General features: G+C 41.9%; 1 long non-coding RNA gene across 2 annotated transcripts; it reads left to right on the top strand.

The window, feature by feature from the left end:
* Window positions 1–323: 323 nt before the first annotated feature.
* On the top strand, window positions 324–8,895 carry LOC132073400 (uncharacterized). Of its 2 annotated transcripts, XR_009418500.1 has the most exons (4): window positions 324–389; window positions 836–1,039; window positions 2,904–5,001; window positions 5,721–8,895. It is a non-coding gene; the product is annotated as an uncharacterized LOC132073400 (long non-coding RNA). The 2 variants fall into 2 exon arrangements; XR_009418499.1 differs by having other exon boundaries at window positions 2,904–8,895.
* The last annotated feature ends 3,909 nt before the right edge of the window (window positions 8,896–12,804 follow it).

Below are 12,804 nucleotides of genomic sequence, written 5' to 3'. Positions count from 1 at the left end.
GGTGGTCTAATTAACAGCAGATAACTGCCCCATGTCCAACAGATGGCAATAGAACACACACCCCCAGTCACATCTTGCATTTCCAGCCTAAGACAATGCAACTTACAGTCATGAACTCATTTCCCATGACACCAACATGTAGTGGGATAGAATATAAGAAAATAAAGGTAGGGTAGAAAGTAATGTTACCCCTAAGGAGTTGCAGCTGGGCCAATTATCAAAGATTAGGAACAGGCCTGAGTTTAACAGGCCACAGCTGTAAGCAATGAGAAGAAGATGCTATAAAAGAGTGGGGTGGCCCTTTGGGAAAGCAACTGGAGTCAGTGGCTGCTGTGTGAAGAAGAAACAGGCTGTGCCCTGAGGACCTGCCCATGAGGAACACCAAGAAGGTATGGAACTCTTGTGGTAAGGAGACAACAGTATGGAACCCCTGCAATAAGATGACAACACCAACACAGATGAGTATTTTCTGTGGAAGGAAGGCCCTTCTGCTGAATCAGATAGATGGAGGGAAATTTGAAGTTGATGTAGCAATTTTCTAGTAAAATATCTAGTTCTTTTATAAAGCAATAGAAAATGGGGACATACAGTCTCAGGATTTAAGCACCTCTTTCCTGGTTAAATCTGATAGCTCTTTTCCTTGGAGAGAATGAAGTTTGCAGTTACATGTTAGCCCTGTAAATGAGTTATTAGAGTTATTTATCCCATGGGGAAGAGCAGCAGAAGACTGTCCTGTACTGTTACCCTCCAAGCTGCTTCTGACATTGCCAGAAGGAAAGACTCTCTCCGCTGTTGGAGGAGCGACAGGATTGGCTTGGATATCTTTTTCCTGCAGATTGCTTCTGGATCCTAACAGCAGTGTCATGTTGGGGGCACACAGGAACACTTGTGTTACCAGCCTTACAGCAGTGTCACTCCAGGAGTTCAGCCCCTCTGCTGTGCTCTGAAAGCTATCTGTAAAGTTCCAGCCACCTTGGTTTAAAGAAACAGTCAAGAAAACCTGCTGCTGCCCTGTCCAGGCCTTTTATAAAATGAAAAGGTATTCCTGCCCCTTCTCAGCTTCCCACCCTACCTTCTACTTTCTCTGGTTTCTATCAAAACACATCCATGGCAAAAGGTGCAGCTGTTTTCCTTCCTTTAGGATTCCATAGCCAAATATACCTCCTAGCAGATCACAGCACTTGATCAGAAAACACAGGAATAAAGTTTGTTTTCTTAAAGGGACTATTAATTAAGTACCCTTAAGATAAGTTAGAAACCTGTTAGAATGCTAATTGCTTTTGGCTTTTAAAGATCTCACGGTACACTGTAAAACAAGAAACCACTCTGTCTACCCAAAATCTTTACAGAGAGGGGGCTTTGTATCTAATCTTTATATTTTGGTCCTAAAGATCTTCTTCATCAACACTTAACACTATATCACTATAATAACTATATAATTGTATAGTGATAACTATAGTTATCACTGTAATGGGCACCAGGAGCACTGTCTGACCATACAGGCTCTCACCCAACTCAATTATACACAAAACTCACTGCCTTACAAAGGGGTAATGATTGTTATAGCCCTAATCACTCTTACCTGGGCTCCCCTTCCCCAGCTGGGTTCTCTATTTAACAATGGATTCCTGTGCTTTCTTATGTAATAGTGCACTTCATTTCCTGATGTAAAATATGTATATTGATCAACAAGATGGATAGGCTTTGGGGCAGAGTCTGGGCTGAATTATTTTTTGTACCTTAGAATGCATGTTCTATACAGGAGAAAGGTAAATACAAAGGCTTTAGGTTTATTAAAAATATCTATATAATAAAATAATGTTGTGTGGTGTGCCTTTGGCACCAGTCAATAGCAGTCACCTTTGCTATGTGAAAGTCATGCAAGTTATTTGTATGAGGCTGTATTTTTTTTTCTATATTTATTTTAGTAGTAGCTGATAGAGGTAGCCTGCAGTGTGAGCTAATAGGACCACATGGGGTGTGAATATCTAATGGTGAAAATGAGTTTGCAAGTTGGAAAATATGAGCTTACTGAATGCATTTGAGTTTAATGGCTGAGTCCTAGATTACACACACCTGACAGTCCTGACCCTGGCAAACCTGTGTGGCCTCTTCCAGCCTGTCAGAGCACTTGAGCTCTGCATTTCTTGAGCACTTCAAGCTCTCTGTGTGCATAAACTATTGCAGGAGCAGACTTTGTAACTCTGAAGCTTTGGAAGTTCTATTCAACCAACTATAAACATGTAAAGTACCTCCGTTTTTCTCATGTGCTCTTTACTGATAATAAGAAACTGAGATCAATAGCAGCTGTATGTAGCAAATTAATGTTACATCTAGCTTGAAGACATGGGGCATGAAATGCTTTTTTTTTGAGGAAGAGATTAGGCAATTTAAAAATTGAAATCCTATTTTAATCTCAAATTGGAGTATTGCCATCTTTGGTAGTCTGCTGCTCTGCTGAGGGCTTGCCTATGGGTCAGTGGCCATCCAGGCAGTTTATATGCAAAGAAGAATTCTCAATCTCTACTTAATTGCTTTTCTAACTGCATCAAAGCATTCTGACTTAGGACGTGGCAGTTTGGGGCCTCCTATTATAAACTGTGTTAAGTTGGCCAGCTTGAAAGATAACTTGAAAGAAGAGTTACTTCTAGAACTTCAGCACAGGCCTGACTTTGCTTCCAAGATTAAATATACAAGTTACTGAAAGTTTTATGTACAGAATGTTACATGATCTTTTTCAGCTAAAATAACTCTTTGAAGGTAATCTCTGAATGCACAGCAGAATACTTAAGGTCATGCAATTTTGAAGTTAAAGGTGTTCTATGTTTTTAGTTTTCTTTTGCTCTTCCCCCTTTCTTTGTCTTGTTACCTCTGCTCCCACTTTAATCTGTTAATTGCTGCAGGTTATACTGAATGGAGGCCAGAAAGGCTCAGCCCAGCACTGCAGGAGTAGGAACACATCTGAACTTGTATGTAGAGCTTTGAGCCCAGACTGATCCCTCTTCTCTTCAGCCAAAACCACTGAGCCTTCTGCATCTGAGCCTTTTATCCCAAGTTGTTCCTGAAAGGATAATTATCTCAACAGGAGTGACATATGAACCACGGCTTTTGTGATAACAGACTTCTGAGATTAATAAGCCACTTACACAGAATCCATGTCTCATTGTTTTATTTGAGCTATACTTTTACCCAGAAATCTTTCATCACTTGTGAACCAACCTCAAGCTCTTGACCAGCCCACCAAGTCTGGAATCCATGTAGGAACTATTTTTTCACACTGCTAAGCTCTTGGATAAGAGGAAGTGGGGAAGTCCCTGGACAAATTCAATTTCCTTTCAGGAAAGGAGCCCCTGCCAGGCTAGGTAGGGCTTTTCATTCAGGGCATGGGATTCTGCTGAAAAAACTGAACTGGCTGGAAGCCACCTCAGAGAGCAGAGGTAATCAGGACTCAGGTAATCAGCACAGGCCAGGTATCTGCTGACAGGTCTGTCCCAGAGAGTGACACAGCATTTCTTTCCACAGGACTCTTACTTGCTGCCAGTCTATTGCTAAATTCCTTGTGATGTTACCTTACCTGTGTCTCACCTTTACATGCCTGTGCTCTTGAGCCTCTGTGTGTTACAGGCTTTGAGTTCATGGGCAGCAGCTGATAAATAAGTGTTCAGCACCTCTTGGACACAGGATTTCAGAAGTGTGAATGTGTAACTCTGGCTAAGTGTTGCCTGTGTCCTTTGAGAGGACAAAACACAGGTGGGTGCTGGGGCCACAGGGGCTCAGTGAGGTGAGCCAGGGCTGCCCTTGTGTCACACTGAGCTGTGGCTGCCAGGAAAGCACAGGAAAGTGTTTGCCATCCACTTCAGGAGGTGCTCAAGGCTTGTGCAAGACCTGTTTGTAACCACACAGAACAGGTTTCAGCCTGCTTTAAAGAGAAAATTCCCCAAATGGTGCTTTAGGTGAACTGTGTGTGTCAGAAGTAAGTTTCTGTACTGCTTACAGAGAAGCTTACTCTGTGCTGTAAGGCATTTTTGTCTCACCAGGAGGAAAAAGTAAGACATTTGAAGGCTTGAGGTGTTCAGTGCTCCTCCTGTCAGTGGCAGGCATTTCCCTGGCCAGTTGCACCCTCCCACACTGTCCTGGGGAATGTTGATCACACTGGTGCAGGCAGAGCAGGAGGAGATGGAGTCGAGCCAGCCAGCGTCTGGGTGTCCCCAAGCACAGCACTCCTTCATGTAGTGCTGTTCTTCCTTAGCCAAATATTTTATAGATTATAAAAAGTGCTCCCCAGATGAGCCTAAAAAGTATCTGTTAGATTTAGGGAGCTTATGAAGTGCTTGTTTCAGGCAGGAGGCTGTGAGATTTCCTTTCCTCAAGCAATTTGATGAAGAAGAGGCAGCTAAGGAGCAGCTAAGGAGGTGGGATGTGTCTTTCCACTGAAGAAAGGCTGTTTTTAGCATGTTTGAGAAAAATAAGCTGAAGAACATAAATTTGAATTTCACAGCTCTAATGGCTTAGAGAACACAGAGGATTACTTGATTTCATGAATTTAGGCAGAAACTCTTCACTCTTGAAACACAAATTTGGTTGCTAAGGCCAAACGAAATGCTGTATGGCAAAAATCTCTTCTGTCTTCACACCTGTCTCTGTCAGCACACCCGAAGCGTGGCTGTCAGGAAAATCCTTTCTCTGTCAGTGTTGCATGTCAGGAGGGCAGGGGGTGCTGCATTGCCTGCTCTGAGCCGAACTGCACCCCAACACACACACAATCCTGCCTGCTTACAACTACTGGGGAAGCTTTATGCACATCGGGTGCCAAATTCTCAGAATTATTTCCTGCATCTTACCAACTCTTTGTGGAAACATTAAGGGAGAAAAGCCATCTCCTGTCAGGAAGATCTAAAGTCTCTACATGCAAGCACCAAGTCCCTGCAGAGCAGGGGTTTCACACGCTGCATCTCTGGGCCTGGCACAATCAAGAAAATGGGAAGATTTGGGAATTAATTGGTGAGTGCAACCCTGTCTGTCCATGGATGTCTGGCTGTGTGCTAGCCCTGACAAGTGTTTTCATTCAATTTGCAAATATTAACCTTATTTTTTTTCATACTGCCCAAAAAAGAATATGGTTTTCTGAGCATATGACACTGCTGACAGTGTCATGAACAGCTGCCAATTTCCCTTGATGAGCCAGGTTGATGTCATGCTTTGTTTCAAAAGCCTTCATGTCCAGGGGAAATACACCTGTAAGGCTTTGCAGAGGGTGGAAAGGGACAACTCCACTTGTGAAAATCATATTCTTTTGTTGGGCAGTATGAAAAAAGACAAGGCTAATGTTTTCAAATTAAACTCAAGGAAAATGTCATGCATTTAGTTCTGAATGCTACAGTATCACACACATGCAATATCTAGAGGCTCTAAATTATGCTAGGTCTAATTACTGTGCAGGGACAAAAGAAGAGATTAAACACACAAGTTATTGCTTATGAACAAAGGGTGAGAAATTAGATGTCAGAAGTCTTTCAAAAATCACATATGGCAGCAGTCAGATAAGAAATTATTATAACAAAGGCATCCTGAACTGTCAGGTCTTTTCTTTAACTTGGATGTCACCCAACATTTCATCATCATAAAAATCTGCTTTCTCTTTAGCTGGTTGCAAGTCTCCTTCCTTATTTTGTTTATTTTTTCTCTTTTTTCCCCATCCTCCAACCTTTCTTCAAACCTAGATGATGGGAATGCCAGCTCTTCCTTGCTCTCCAGCTTCCAGATGTGGCTGCCTTCCAGGGATGGCTCAGCACTTGCCTCACATCTCTGCAGGGTGTTCTGAGCCTGTGGGCAGCACAGGAAATGCCTTTTCCTGCTCTGCTATTCCTCTTATGATAAGCAGCAGCAGCAGTGTGCCTCCTGACAGGCACAGGGCACTCCAAGCATGGCTGGAAAGGAATTTCAGCATAGGGCTCTGCAGCAGCTCAGCTGCCACAATTAAGGCAGAAAACCAGTCCTGATGGCCTTTCGGTTTGTGTTGTTTCTTTTAATTTCTGTGTGTGCAACAAAATGAGCCTTAACAAACAAGCCAGAGCTTTTAATTTTAGAGGTATTACACTTTTTCAGTGGTGAGACCTTCTTGTTATTGATGTTTGGTTTAAGTCAGCTTCTTAGCTGGGCAGCAAAAAATGCAATGCTACCATGTATTTGAAATTATTTCTTCAAAGTTATAATGTACTTGTAGAGTGACTGGTGTTTAGGAAAAGTCAGTGAAAAGATACAAAAATCTTCTAAACTTTCAGACATATGCATGCACACTCATGCCTTATTATTCAGGTGATTTAGGATTGTGTAGAGAACTAAATTGAAAGAATATCTCTAGTTTAGAAACTAGATGTCCCTGGTTTAGACACCTCTTCCAGGAGAAAAACTCAGCTGAAACAACTCTCAATATTTTGTCTGCCTGGACAAATGACAGAAAATACAATAGATGTGAAAAATACATAGTTCTTGCTTTATTACACAGATATTCCAGAGGACTGTAATTTTTTTGTGAGACCTTCTGTGCCTCAGCCTTTCAACAATCAAATGAGTAAAGGTTTCGAAGGCTGCGTTCCCAGCTGGGGTGTATTGGCTATGTACCAGTGGAGCTGTGCAAGCCTAAAGCTGTGCAAGCTAAGGATATGGCCATGTTTTAGTAAATATCATAAATCTTTAATATAACTACCTTGTACAGATATATCAGAGTCATACACTACCTGCTTTTCATGGCATGCAGTGCACTTGGGTTTTGGCTGTTAATGAAGGTGGAGTGAAATTTCACAGCTGAATTTCTAAGAGGCTTATGAAAGTGAAACCTGAAAGGACAGCTATTTCACATTATTTCTGAAATGAAATCCACATTCTACTGTAATCGCAGTTTTCATTCTGTGGTTCTCTGATTTATGTCAATCCTAGCGAGACCCACTACACTGTAACACAGACAGGTCTGTCTGTACCACAGTAAAACTCAGCAAATACGTTAATAAATCAAAATAACATCAGCTGTGGGCTTCGCATCTGTGCACACACACAGAGGTTTCAAAAAACAGGTGAGCTCATTTCTCCCAGCTACTTCCATGCTTTACATTTTCCCTAAAAGATGCTGCAGGACTTGGCACTTTCCCAGGTGTGTGTGATTCTGCCTCCCCACAGGCTGCTGCACTCTGTGTGGGATGCTCTCAGCTCCATGCTGAGCAGAGGGCCAGGACAGCCAGGTCTCCAGGGCAGCTTGTCCCTGGTTATTCATTCCCAGGGCACAGCTGAATGGACACAGGAATGGGGCCCATAGGCAGGGAGAAGTTTGGGCCTGAAATGAATAATGACCAGGGAGCTGCACAGATTCCTTCTGGTCCGTGTGAGGTCCTAGCACACATCCTGGTGCTGTGCTCTCTTGTTGTTACAGCCCTGGCTCATTAATGGCCAAGCTTCCTTATAGTTGTCACCCTAAGTGGCTCTTTGTGGCTCAGGGAACCTGTGACAAAGACTCCACAGCAGTGCTTCATCTTCTCACCCTTTACTCCATGAGTAAAAACTTTCAGGGCTTCAACACACCTCACTCCTCACCCCCCTTCAGTCCTGCTTACACCAAGTGTTAAAATTCTCTTTGAACCCTGATCTTTGAACTGGCATGGGGAGCACAAGGCTCCAGTGAACAGACTGCTGACCTGAACTCTGGCCAGCACTGAAGGAACGTGGTCAAATAATTTCACCCTCTCTGAGTTTCTCCTCTGCTAGACAAAGCTACAGTGTGTGAAACCAGTCAAACTTCAAAACATATCCAGTGCTTGCATGAAACTACTAAGCCTTTTCTAAAACTGGGAAACACAAGGAGAGCTGATTTTAGTGAGACTTATGTAAGCAGAGCAAGGTACAGAACAGTCAGAACAAAGTGATGTTCACTCAGTTTGCACAATGTGTGGTTAAATGTAGGCACTGCATTGATTTATGGGTGTACCTGCTGGACTCTAAATTTAGAGTATGTTCTTGGGGTTTTATAGGGGGCAAACCATGGCTGCAGACATGTCCTGTGATGGTGTCATCACTCCTGCAGGAATCCTGGTCTGGCCTCTGTTCAACCCAGGAATGATTCAGTCTGCATGTCTGTCTCTCTGTCTGTGTGTGCAGGAGTTTGTGTGTGCTAGCATGGGGGCAAGGTCTATTTTATGAACATGTACACTCCTTCTCTTCAGTGCCTCTATGATACTGCACAGTATTAGGACAGGATGTTTTTTTTTTTAATGTGAGATTTATTGCTTTATCTTTAAAAATATTGATTGCTCTATCACTGCATCAGCTTGCTCCTGTCTAGATGAGATTCAAAGTGCTACAATGATTTCTCATCACATCCAGTGGAAAATGAATGATCTGGTTTTCACTTTCACAACTGTAAAGATGGATTTAAATGGCTGGAGAAGTAATAACATAAAGCCAGTCAAATCCCCCAGTTCTCCCCAAGAAATGAAAGCAGTGTCTAAGAGTCATATTTTGAGATAAGAGCTGGCTGAGTATGTGCTCCCTTTTTATTTGGAAAGAAATTCCCAGATAGTGCTGTTTTTATGCAGCTTGGGAAACGTGCTCAGCCTACTGCTGTGCAGCTCTCGGATGACTTCAGTTTCTATAAAAAGGAGGTGATCTCATCTTCACTGCTTAAAGATGCATCACCCTATCTTTTCCCCTTTGCCCAGCACAAAGGGGAATTTGAATTTATGAAGCCTAAAGTGGCTATTAAAGGATTGACCTGACTGACAAAGGCATTAGTATTAACCCCTTCAGTTCCAGGCTGTCCAGGCTTGTGCCCTGGCACGGACAGCAGCTGGGAATTGAGATCCATGCAGGGAATGTGTGGTGCATTCCCTGTGAGCTCAGGAATCACTACCTGGGGGCAGACAGTGTGTGCATGCTCAGCTCCAGGAAAAGAGATGGGGACAGACCACCCCATGCATTCCCTGGCTAGACTGGGAGAGAACTGGCAGCCCCACAGAAGGGAGAAATGCTATATTACAGGCATTTACCAGCATATTTGCCATTAGCAAAGTAGGGTTTGAGCCCTGAAGTTACATTTTGGCATGTCCACTAGGATTTGATTTTCAATGACATGTTTAAGTCTGTGAGAAATGCTTCAGGTCAAGCTATATATTTGAGGCCAAATACAAAAATCTAGTTAGGCTTCAGAAAATTCTTGTAGCTAAATTTAATTTGAGGATTTCAGAATTAAACCCAAAGCATTTGTCCTGAGGTTCTTTTGCTTTGTCTATGTCTATGTAACAAGGCAGATTGGTGATAATCTGTTTCACCTTAGCTACTGCTTGCATTTTCATAACACAACAGTGCTTTTTTGCAAAGTCATTTAGTAAACCTAGTCTAATCCCAAAGAAATTTTTTAAAACTGTAGAAGGGACACATACTGTGTTGAGAAAAAAAATTTGTGCAGAATGCTGCATTTGATGTATTGGTCTTTGTGTATTCTACAGAGATTTTTCATTAAACCAAAGCCTAAGAGGAGGTGGACTGGAATGCAGAAATGGTCAACAGTGCTGTACTTAGAGCATTTCATAGCAAAATATGCAGCTCTTTCTATCTTACCACTACTTTGTTCCAGACAGCACACACCTCAATGCAATCCAGTCCTGTATTTACATTTCAATCCCTTCTATTGCATTTCTTCTTAAGAAACTCCTTAAATTCATCCAGTGGTTTTAAAATAGGCTATAACAGATGACAAGTTACTGAACACAATAGGTGTCCTAACAAGAAAGGAAGGTTTCAAAATCCTTCCAGTGCCTTGTAGAATGGTATTACAGAATTGCTTGCATTGGAAGGGACCTTAAAGTTCATCTAGTTTCAAACCTCAGTCATGGCAGGGGGCAGGGACAGTCTTCTTTTTTTTTTTTCCTTTGGTTTTGTTGGTTTTGTTTTGTTGGGGTTTTTTTTTAAGCATGAATCTTTCAGACTGATTCTTGGAGAAAAAAAGTGGAAAAAACTGTTTATTTAACAGGTAAAGCACTCACCAGCACAAAAAAAAAAAAGAGAACAATATTGAACAATAAACTCTTGCCAATCTGAAGAGATGCCAAACTCAGGAAGCCCCTCCATGGGCTGCAGCTCAGCTCACTCAGTCTCTGTCAGCCCCTCCAGGGCTGGAAATGCCCCGGCCCAGGCCCGGCCCGGTGCCCACAGCTGGAGCTGCCGGTGCTCTGCTGGGTGTTCTGTGCAGAGCAGGGTTAAACAGGCCCAAGGAAAAGAAAAACCACAGTCCAGGGAACTTCTCTGCCTCAGGCAGCCAAAAACTAACTAAAGGCAAAGGAGAGCCCTGTCCTGCTGTCTGTCCGTGCTGCTCAGTGCCCAGCAGAGGCCAGGGGCCCACTCTGAAATACAAGAGGGTCCCTCTGAACATTAGGAAATGCTTTTCTGCTCTGTGGGTGGCTGAGCAGTGGGCACAGGTTGCCCAGAGGAGCTGTGGAATCTCCATCCTGGGAGACATTAAAAAAACCCCAAATGGGTACAGTCCTGGGTAACCAGCTCCAGGTGAGCAGAGGGACTGGAAAAGATGATTTCCAGAGGTCCCTGCCACTTCAACCATATTCTGAGTCTGGTTTAGTGTTGAAGATAAAGCTTTAAAATGTATACTTCTGGATTTCCAGCTCCCTGACTGATAGTGATTGATCAGTTCCATGGATCCCACAAAACTGATTCCCTCTTCATGACCTGGCTGGCTTCATCTTGGATGGCAAGCAGGATTAGAAGAAGTCATTCTGAGTTTGTATTCCAGGGAGAAACAAGGGGTTAACCCTTATTGAGAGATGAAATCAAGTCTTTTGCTTACTTTCTACCACTGCAAAACTGAAGTCTACACTCATCACGTAGTGATGCTGACCTAAAAAAAATACTAATCCACATTCATTGTGTGTTAAAATCAGAAGTGGGGAGTACCATGAGTCTGACACTTAAATGTGAGGCCCAAAGCTGTACTTAATCCAACTCTCCTGTCACCCATACTGTTTGCAAGGAGGAGTCCAAGGATGTTTAGCTCCTCCTGGGGGTTTAGTCTCTCCTCATAGTCTCAACAGTTGTGTTTGTAAGTACATGGAAATATCAAGGGAACAGCTAACATCTTGTTTATAATGTACATTGTAGACTTACCTATGGCAGTGTGTATAGAAGGCATTATTAAGCAAGAAAATAATATTTGCTCACCAAATTAAAGGACATTCCTAAGGTAATCAGGTGCAAAAACTACCTTGCTGCCCAGGTCTTCCTCTAGCCCTTTCTCAGTTACATTTAACTCAGATTATTTAATCAGAAATGGAATGTGTTTCTCAAGCCTGTAATAATTATTTCTCTATGATGAATATAAAATACAAGTTCATCACTCAGGACACAATGTACATATCCCAAGTGTTGCCCAGGGATTAACAGGGTTTATGAGCAGATAGAGCTCTGACTGGATGCAGCCTTTAATACGCCTGCAAGTCCAAGCAGTGATAAACTGCAAGTGTTTAAGCTGGGGAAAGCTCTTGTTGGGCTGCCTAATTAAACCTCTTCTGGTATCACCTTTTTTACTCTTGATATCTTGTAGACAATTAGAACTGCAAATTGGAGAGTTCTGCCTTGATTTTGGTAATTGCTAACTATTAAAGCTTTTTTGGTTCATATTGGAGAAGGTGTTTGAGTATCATCAGCAAAATACAAATCATTCTTGCTGTTGTTAAGCTATCTGGTGCTACATAAGCCAAATGATAAATACTTTCTCATATAATTCTCATTATCCCCTCTCATAATGAAGCAGGCAGTGACATAAAGGTGAAAAAAGACTTTTTCATTTGACACTCAGTTCTGTTAAAATGTTCCTTGAAGCTATGCTTACCTAAAATATGAAACTATGCCTTGCTAGAAGAGTTTTCATGTCTATTATTTTTCTTGGATTTAATAAAACTTCAGGATGACATTGATACTAAAGCCTGTCAAAAACTTTCTTTAAATATGAGAAGTTTGGTGGCTTTTGCTATTCAATTATCTCTTTGATGACTATTCTTAGGATAAAAATCGGGTGGGGCCTTCGTTTTCTGGAAAGGACCATATCTTGATCTTTCTTTACTTTCATCTTAATTCATTAATCCTTTTAAAGTAATTTCTGTCTTTGGAGAAGACTGAAGGAACCCCAAAGCCTTCACAGTTTGTGCAAATGCTTAGGTCATCCTTAGCATTTTGAATGAAGTGCTGCTTTCAGGCTGATGAGAAACCTTCCCTGTCTCATAGAGTTTTCAACCTCACGGGGTTGGTGATTTTAGTGATAACCTCGCCAATTCCAGCTTTTTCTGACTGCTTTTTTTTTTTTTTTTAGAGATTTTCCTCTTTGCCTGAAACTACAGTGGTTTTGCATTGTATAAAGCTGTTTCACAGCTGTTTGTGATGTGAAATGATTTGGGCTTTGACTACAACTGCTGACTGACAGCAATCACTGCTTTTCCATGCTGCTTGCCACTGCTCCATCTCTTAGGCATGATTTGTCCATAGATTTTTTTTCCCTATTTCTAAATTTTTCTTCTGTTTATTTTTAACAGGTTATCAAGTTGATATAAACTTGTCACTCAGAATTTTGCTTTTCTCAATTAAGTGATTTTCATTGTGGCTTTCAGCAGCCATTTCAGTTTCTGTGATAGTGCGGATTCATGTATTTGCTTTTTTCTCTCAATTTTTTCCCCAATATGGAAAATGAATCCCCTGCTTGGCTTTGCTTGTGTGCATGGCTTTTGCTTTTCAAATGCAAACAAAAGTTACCTTTTA

This window comes from Ammospiza nelsoni, chromosome 5, assembly GCF_027579445.1.
Source record: "Ammospiza nelsoni isolate bAmmNel1 chromosome 5, bAmmNel1.pri, whole genome shotgun sequence".
In the NCBI taxonomy this organism is placed as follows: Eukaryota; Metazoa; Chordata; class Aves; order Passeriformes; family Passerellidae; genus Ammospiza; species Ammospiza nelsoni.
The sequence above is the reverse complement of the archived record's forward strand: the minus strand, read 5'-3'. Positions and strand labels throughout refer to the sequence as shown.